Genomic DNA, 9,436 nt, shown 5'->3' with positions numbered 1-9,436 from the left:
TCCATCCTGCTGGCTGTCTTGGCTTCTGCCATAGCCGTGCAACCTCTCCAGCTGGGAGCTAAACCTCTCCAGCGCAGCTATAGAAGCATGGCTAAAGAAGCCAAGGCAGCGAGCGTGATCCATCCTGCTCGCTGCCTTGGCTTCCTCTTTAGCCTTGCACAGCCTCTCCTGGCTGGAGAGGCTGCGTGCGACTATGGCAATTCCCCCACCTCCCGCAAAAGCCCACAGGAGCCGCACACCCTTTAAGGAGCACACGGTTCCTGCGGGCTTTTCTACAAGGAGGGAGAAGGGACTGACCGGCCACGTCAGTCCCTTCTCCCTCCTAGGGAAAAGCCCGCAAGAGACGCGTGAAGCTTGTGTGCAGCTCTTGGGGGCTTTTCATGCCTGCCTCCCCCCTGCATTCGCTCCATAAGACGCACACACATTTCCCCTTACTTTTTAAGAGGGGAAAAGTGTGTCTTATGGAGTGAAAAATACGGTACCCATAAGACTGGCGGTTTGGAAATGCCATAATTTGTGTTGGATATCTAGATAGCCAGACCTTTCGTATCTTCTAATGTTAATGTTATTACTTTAATACTAGGCTCTTGAACTAAAAGCAGCATGTGTGCTAAACAAAACACTAAAATTAAAACCACTTTCACTCTATTTTTAGCTATGGTCTTCTACTTCCTCCATGGAAACAAGAGACTGTAGCATTCACAAGCACTTTTGCAGAGGTCCGGCTCCTAGCGTTCAGAGAATTTCAACTGCAAGTTTCCACTGCAACGTGTCAAAGTGGACAAAAAATCCCAACAGTCAGTTTAACATACAGTGGTACCTCAGGTTACATACGCTTCAGGTTACAGACTCCGCTAACCCAGAAATATTACCTCGGATTAAGAACTTTGCTTCAGGATGAGAACAGAAATCATGCTCCGGCGGCGCGGCAGCAGCTGGAGGCCCCATTAGCTAAAGTGGTGCTTCAGGTTAAGAACAGTTTCAGGTTAAGAACGGACCTCCAGAGCGAATTAAGTACTTAACCCAAGGTACCACTGTATAGAATAAGAGAACAAGAAGAACATACATTTAAAGAAGATTGAATATATGGGAAATAACTGTGTACAGCTTCAAACGCTGGCAACATTAAGATAAATTCAACAGTGTGAACAAGTTTTGATGGCTGTAATAATGGAATACTGAATGGTTTAGTTTTTGTAAAATATGCAGGGATTTATGATCTGTAAAATGAACCATGGAAAGAGAAGGGGAGTCATTAATATCTTAAGGATGTAAAATGAGTATTTTAAATTGTAAAACAGAAAAAAATTAATAAAAATTACATACAAAAAGAAAACCCAACAGTCAACATTTGACTTCAAATGAGGAAACATCTAAAAATGAGGGGATTGGTAAAACAAAGCTGAAAGGGACAGTCAAGAATTCAAAATCTTCCCAGAATGCCAAAGACAGCAAAATGTCTTCAAAATGCGGCCAAGAAGCTGTTCGAAGCAAACACTTCTGCTGTGCTGATAATTTCGGCTGGTTTAGGCTGTGTGAGTTTCACCATTTCCCGTGGGGAAGGGATGCAAAGAGGCTGTTCACAAAAAGATGCAAGTTCAGACGTTTGTGTGCACATTTATGGCGCAGGGTGTGTGCTTTGAAGGTTTGTATACTCTTGATCTTGCTTTAAAAAGACAAGGTGTCGAAACAGAAATCAAAACAGCATTGCACTGGCTTCTCAGCCTCCCGTGCTTTTTTAAAAATGCCCGTCTAGATGACATTACACCAGAACCCCATATAAAGTAGCCCTCTGAGAGTCCTAAGATCAGGGCCTCTTTCCTGGGCTTCGGGTGAGGATGAAGAAATAGCTAATGGAGAGGAGATGCCGATACAAAGAATGCAGAGATTGCTTCTAATATGGCAGCAGTTAAAAGGGTAAAAAGGTAAAGGGACCCCTGACCATTAGGCCCAGTCGTGGCTGACTCTGGGGTTGCGGCGCTCATCTCGCTTTATTGGCCGAGGGAGCCGGCGTACAGCTTCTGGGTCATGTGGCCAGCATGACTAAGCCGCTTCTGGCGAACCAGAGCAGCACACGGAAATGGCGTTTACCTTCCCAGCAGAGCGGTACCTATTTATCTACTTGCACTGGTGTGCTTTCAAACTGCTAGGTTGGCAGGAGCAGGGACCGGACAAAGGGAGCTCACCCCGTCGCAGGGATTCGAACCACCAACCTTCTGATCGGCAAGTCCCAGGCTCTGTGGTTTAACCCACAGCGCCACCCGCGTCCCTAGTTAAAAGGGTACCAATTTATTAACTTGCTAAAAAAAGCAAAAACCATCCAACATCACAGAAGACTCAGCTGAAAGAAACTGATACATCTCCAAGCCTGTGATATGAATTGCACAATAGGTGTTTGCACTGACTTTTAGTCGGTGGCTGTTTTTTGTTTTTAACCTTAGCTGCTTGTACAATTTCAAAGTAAAAAAATTAACTGAGTGTGGTTTTCATCAGAATCCGTTGACAGCCCAATTGCTTCTACTTCCTTCCTGCCCACCGGGTCCTGTTTCCTCCTCCTTTAGGAATTTATTCTGCAAGCTCCCCCTGCCTGTAGCTTGTTACTCCTATAGAGCACCGTGCATATCAATGGTGCAATATCAATTATACCCATAATTGCTTAGAAATTATAATAAAAATAAATTGAACTGCTGTGGGAACCCTAAGACTCTGGATGGCCTTTGGCTAGGACAAATTAAGTTTCACTTTGAAAGAGCTTCGTGGCACAGGAACTCCTAGTTTAAAAGAAAATTAATTGACTTAAAGGCTCTTCTCATTTGAGACATGCAGGATACAATACACTTCGTTTTTAAAAGTTGCCTTTTCATAATAATAATAATAATAATAATAATAATAATAATAATTTATTATTTGTACCCCGCCCATCTGGCTGGGTTTCCCCAGCCACTCTGGGCGGCTTCAGCAGAATTCAGCAGAATTTCAAATCTTGCTAGCCCCTTTGCTGGAAGTTCTGAGAGGCTTCCTACATGAGACAGTGGCATATTGCTCCCTTCCCAAGAAATCCCATCTTCCTAGAACAGCAGTGTCCAGAGACCCAGTGTGGTGTAGTGGTTAAGACTGGTGGACTCGTAATCTGGGGAACCGGGTTCGCGTCTCCGCTCCTCCACATGCAGCTGCTGGGTGACCTTGGGCTAGTCACACTTCTCTGAAGTCTCTCAGCCTCACTCACTTCACAGTGTTTGTTGTGGGGGAGGAAGGGAAAAGGAGATTGTTAGCCGCTTTGAGACTCCTTAAAGGGTAAAGGGACCCCTGACCATTAGGTCGTCGCGGATGACTCTGGGGTTGCGGCGCTCATCTCGCTTTATTCGCCGAGGGAGCCGGGGTACAGCTTCCAGGTCATGTGGCCAGCATGACTAAGTCGCTTCTGGCAAACCAGAGCAGTGCACGGAAACGCCATTTACCTTCCCACCGGAGCGGTACCTATTTATCTACTTGCACTTTGCATGCATTCGAACTGCTAGGTTGGCAGGAGCTGGGACCGAGCAACGGGAGCTCACCCCGTTGCGGGGATTCGAACCACAGACCTTCTGATCGGCAAGCCCTAGGCTCTGTGGTTTAACCCACAGTGCCACCCTTGTCCCTTGAGACTTCTTAGGGTAGTGATAAAGTAGGATATCAAATCCAACGTCGTCTTCTTCTTCCAAGCTTTTTTCAAAGAGGGCCAGCAGGCAGTGATCTAAAGTGAATGGCTGCGCACGGGAAAGGGAACAGGGCTCCAGGGCAGGGGTCAGCAAACTTTCCACGCTTAGGGCCAGTGTCCCCAGCGCCGATCACGCGGTGGACCAGAGGGCGGGGGAGCGCGTGCCCATACACATGCACACGTGCTATTTCCGGTGCACTTCCGGGTCGGAGGAGCACCGGAAATAGCTTGTGCACATGTGCACCGGATATAACGCTTGCACATGCACAAATAACACTTGCGTATGTGCACAAGCTATTTCTGGTGCTCCTCCGACCCGGACGTGGGCAGCCAAGCAGCGCCGGTAAGAGTGGGTGGCAGGGGTCACCACAAGCCGGATAAACGAGTCCCTCGGACCTTATCCTGCTGCGCAGTGGCGTAGCGTGGGGTGCAGGGGGGGCCGGCCGCACCGGGCGCAACATCTGGGGGGGCGCGCTCGCCGCCTCCGGAGTCGCCGAAGAGCCTCGGGCGCAGGCTGTAGCACAGCCCCATGTCTTGCGGAACCGACGAGCTGTGCGCGTGTCCGGGCTGAAGGCGTCCGGCAGGCAGCGGCTCTCAGCGCTCGCCGCACGTCAGGGCCGCGGAGGGCGCGCCAGGCAGCCCCTCCTCACAGCCCCACCGCTGCTGCTGCTGCAGCAGCTGCTGGGCCATGTTGCATTTTCCTCGCCTCTCTGCCCTCCTCCTCCTCCGGGCAAGCAGCGTCGTTTGGGCGGCAGCGCGAACGGCAACTCGCCTCAGATCATCTGATACGGACCCGCCGCCGCCGCCGTGGCTACCTTACCGTAAATACCCCAGCCCAGGCAGCAGCAAGAAGCTGGCAGCGGCGGCAGGTTAGGGGTTAGTGGCGCAAATTACTTGCCTTGCCCCGGGTTAGGGGGCGCAAATTACTTGCCTTGCCCCGGGTGCTGACAACCCACGCTACGCCGCTGTGCCTGCGGGCCTTAGTTTAGGGACCCCTGCTCCAGGGTCTTCAGCCCCTGATCATCACGGGTGGCAAACTGCTGCTGCAGAATTCCCCTCACTTCGCCTTGCCTGCTTCGTCCGCGCAGCACCTGCTCGCTGAGCTCCCGAAGAACGGTGCAGCAAGAGCAGCACCAACCAATCACACAGTGCCGCCACCGAAAGTGCACCAATCGCAACCCACCCTGCCTGCCTCTAGCCTTCCTTGGCTAAGCGTTGGCTCCAGTGAAGAGCAGAGCAGAGCAGCAGGCTCTCGGGGGCAGCAACAGATTTTTTCAAATTGCCTGTGGGGCAATTTTAAACTGGGCCTCGGGCCACAATTGGCCCCCTGGCCGGACTTTGGACATGCCTGTCCTAGAACAGGAACAATTATCTGCTGGAAATGTAAAGAGAAAGAAGGTACCTTTTACCGTATGTGGTGGTCGTGTAAGGTAATAAAAGCTTTCTGGGAAATGATATATCACGAACTGAAAAAAATGTTTAAAATAACTTTTGCAAAAAAACAAACAAAACCCAGAAGCCTTTTTATTAGGAATTCTAGGTGCTGATATCCCAAAGGAGCAGAAAATACTTTTTATGTATGCAATGACAGCCACACAGATGCTACTAGTCCAGAGATGGAAAGAACGAGTCCCTACCAGAGAAAATAACAAACCAAGCTGTTAGAATACGCTGAAATGGCAAAACTGACCGGAAAACGCAGGAAGCAAGAGGACAAAAACTTCAAGGAAGAATGGGGAAAGTTTATCTTTTATTTAGGAGACTACTGTAAGCAGATAAAAATATTAGCAGGATTTTAATCTCATTTGTAATGTAACAATTACTATGGATAATATGGATAAATATAAAATATAGATTATGGTATAATATGCAGTTGAAAACGTTGACAATAGGACCCATGGAGGGGATTGGGGGGGGGGGATCTCGATATTCAGAGACATCTCTTTCTATGGGAATATAAAGAGCCCACAGACTGTCTCGCCTAAGTGGTGCATGCTCTAGTTATCTCCCACTTAGACTACTGCAATGTGCTCTATATGGGGCTACCTTTGAAGGTGACCCAGAAACTACAACTAATCCAGAATGTGGCAGCGAGACTGGTGACTGGGAGGGGCCGCCAAGACCATATAACACCAGTCCTGAAAGACCTACATTGGCTCCCAGCACGTTTCTGAGCACAATTCAAAGTGTTGGTGCTGACCTTGAAAGCCCTAAATGGCCTCGGCCTACTATACCTGAAGACGTGTCTCCACCCCCATTGTTCTACCCAGACACTGAGGTCCAGCTCTGAGGGCCTTCTGGTGGTTCCCTCACTGCAAGAAGCCAAGTTACAGGGAACCAGGCAGAGGGCCTTCTCGGTAGTGGTGCCCTCCCACCAGATGTCAAAGAGAAAAACAACTACCAGACTTTTAGAAGACATCTGAAGGCAGCCGTTTAAGGACGCTTTTGTTTGATGGACTACTGTATTTTAATATTTTGTTGGAAGCTGCCCAGAGTGGCTGGGGAAACCCAACCAGATGGGAAGGGAATGAATGAGTAAAGTAAATGTCTTTGGTTTTGTTATAAATTTATATTTGTAAAATCAAATAAAAAAGATTTTTTAAAAATGCACCTGCATCTTCCTGGCTGTAAGAAATCAGCGCCTCCTATAAACTCTCAGGCTAACTTCCGGGTTGGCGCCATCGCCGAATGGCGGACTCCCTCCGAGCTCCGGAGGGAGCCAGCTCGGCAGGGGCTGGGTCCTACCGCGCAGGCGACGCGGGGACCCTCAAAAACCATGGGCGCTGAAACCCATGGGCATGGTGACTCGGCGGGCACCGTTTGCGCCCCCCCGACCCACGAAGGAGCCTTTTTAAAGGCTGTGGAGCGGGTGCCGGGGGGGTGTGGTGCTATGAGTCCTCCGCTTCCCCTGCCGAGCGAAGCCGCATGCCATTCGGCGGAGAGCGCTGACTTCTTCCATTGAAAATTTGGATCAAAAAGAACAACCCGTGAGTAATTGGAAACTGGACTTAAAAAGGGGGAAAAAAATTAAATTCGGAGCGAGCGGGGGAGGTGCAAAAAGGAAGTCAGTCTCCCCCTGGTTGTAGAGAAATTAAAGCAAAGGATTTGACAACTAAGATCGAGTGCTACCTTATTTTGATAAAGTTACTAATTTCACGATGGAAAACTATAAGATTGGGCTGGAGGAGAAAAGTAAAATGTGAGCTAAAAGGCAACCCCCCCCCGTGAACCGGGAGCGATCCACGAGAGCGCCGGGAGAGGAGCAACAGAGGCTTTGACAGCTGTCAAAGGAGCTGTCAAAGTTGAAGAATAAAAAGAGAACTTTGTTACGAGGACTTTGCCGGTTATATTCGTTACAAATTGGATATTAACTGTTTAAAATAAGGAATAACAAGTTACTTTGACTGTTGGGTGTGATCTGGAAGGAAACTGAGTTACTATAATCCCTCTAGAGGGGATGTGGGACACTACAAGTATTGCTGGTATGGAATTTAAATAGGATTTTATCTCCTGGGAAACTGCAGAAATGGAATACTATTTTGTCTACAGAGGTCTCTACAACTAAAGGAGACAATGGATTTATCTATTGAAGAATGGAAGGGACTTGACGTAAAGTTTTGTTCCTGAATAACAAAGCCTCTGTAGAGGATTTAGAAGCTTTTGGAATTAGAACATTTTTGCAGGGGAGCAGGAAATGAAACTAGAAGAAAGTGAGGAGAGAGAATAACAAGAACAACATGAACAATAAGAATTGGATAAAGTTGGAAGTGGGAACATTTGGGACATCCAGATTTGAAAGGCCTAAAGAAACAAAATTGGAGTTTTTGCTCTTGAATACAGAGATTTGGATGGAAAAAATGGGCCTTTTTGAGATAGAGTTTTTCCAAGATTGGACGTTCAAAATTAAAGATGACCAAAAAGGCGGCAAAGACTTTTAAAAAGACGGCAAAGTGGACTTGTGAAGGATTTCGGCCTAGATGTGGGATCTCCAGGATGACAGCAGGGATGGACACTGGGGAACGCAACCGGGAAAGGGGGGGGGGGATATTGGAATCCAAAGGGTGTTAAACTATACTTTATTCTTTTTTCTATCTTTTTTATTTTAACCTGTTCTGCATATTAAAGAGGGGAACTCGTGGAAGGGAGCGGGGTCGATTTTAGGGGATGGAAAAACATTTTTAACATTGGGTTAATCATAATAAGTTTAAAATTTGGGGTAAGAACTTGTTGAATCTATTTGAAGGAATTGGAATACAAAAGGGAGTGGGGCGGGGAAGTCCTGAAAGGATATCAATGAAAATAAGGTTATAAAATGGATGTTTTATTTTTATTTTTTCTGTTATATTTGAAAATGTTCAATAAATATTATTAAAATATATATATATAAACTCTCAGGCTATTCCCCAAGGCTGTTTGTCTCTTGCCCTCTTTATCCTCACCGCACCCCAAACTCAGGACTCTTTTTTCAGTTCAAGAAAAACCCAGGTAGCAATTCAAAGTTTGCATCAACTATAACCCAGCATACTTTTTGCTCTGCTTCTGCATGTTAACGTAAGAAATTGGTCACAGGCATTTTGACTAAACCCCTCTGGATCACCCGCAAGAGCATATAAATGGGCAACGGAAGCATGCAGGCCTTTTGGAGCAATCACAGTGACATGCAGGTCTTTCAAAGCTTCCTTTTGAGGAGCTGGCAAGAGGATTCACCTTTGTCCTGGAGGATGGAAATAAAGATTTGTTCAGCTCCGTGTAATATAAATTTCAGGGTGCAACAGTGTCACCCAGTGGACACACATGGAACTTATTTGTACAGGGACACTTCCTTATTCTATCTATTCTCGAGAATGCAAAGGGAGGTGGGATATCACAAACATAAAAACTTGGGCATCCCAACAAAATGTAATAATGCAACATTCTTAGTAGCACAAGTGACCTACTTCACAGCAAATAAATTAATTCCAAGATCCAAATTCTATTTTAACCACTGAATAGATTTAGAAGAAATAATATATAGCATTTACATAGTGGCGCTGTGGGTTAAACCACAGAGCCTAGGACTTGCCGATCAGAAGGTTCGGTGGTTCGAATCTCCACAACGGGGTGAGCTCCCATTGCTCGGTCCCAGCTCCTGCCAACCTAGCAGTTTGAAAGCACGTCAAAGTGCAAGTAGATAAATAGGTACCACTCCGGAGGGAAGGTAAACAGCATTTCCGTGCACTGCTCTGGTTCGCCAGAAGCAGCTTAGTCATGCTGGCCACATGACCCAGAAGCTGTACGCCGGCTCTCTCAGCCAGTAAAGCGAGATGAGCACCGCAACCCGAGTTGTCCGCGACTGGACCCAACAGTCAGGGGTCCCTTTACCTTTATACATAGCATTTTCTGTGAATTACATACACTCCACAAACACACATTACAGTAAACGTATATCAGCCTCTCTCTTGCAGATGAGGGACTTGGGCTCCCTTTTATGGTGTTACAGGAATTCTAAGGACTCAAATATAGAATAAATGTTGATAATTTCACAAGGTAAACAGACATAGGTAAAGCTAAAGGGAGGCAAATTCTGGATCCACACGTCCTTCCACAGTGGGGACATAGGTTTCCAGGCGGGAGTTCATGGTGAGGGTTTGCCAAGCGTGCCTTCCTCTTAGCACGTTTCTCCCTTTCATCCAGAGTTCAAGCGTCTTCAAAGCCCATGACACCTTTGGTAAAGGCTGTTCTCCAACTAGAGCACTCGCA

The sequence above is a fragment of the Podarcis erhardii genome (assembly GCF_964252035.2).
Source record: "Podarcis erhardii genome assembly, chromosome: 6".
In the NCBI taxonomy this organism is placed as follows: Eukaryota; Metazoa; Chordata; class Lepidosauria; order Squamata; family Lacertidae; genus Podarcis; species Podarcis erhardii.
The sequence above is the reverse complement of the archived record's forward strand: the minus strand, read 5'-3'. Positions refer to the sequence as shown.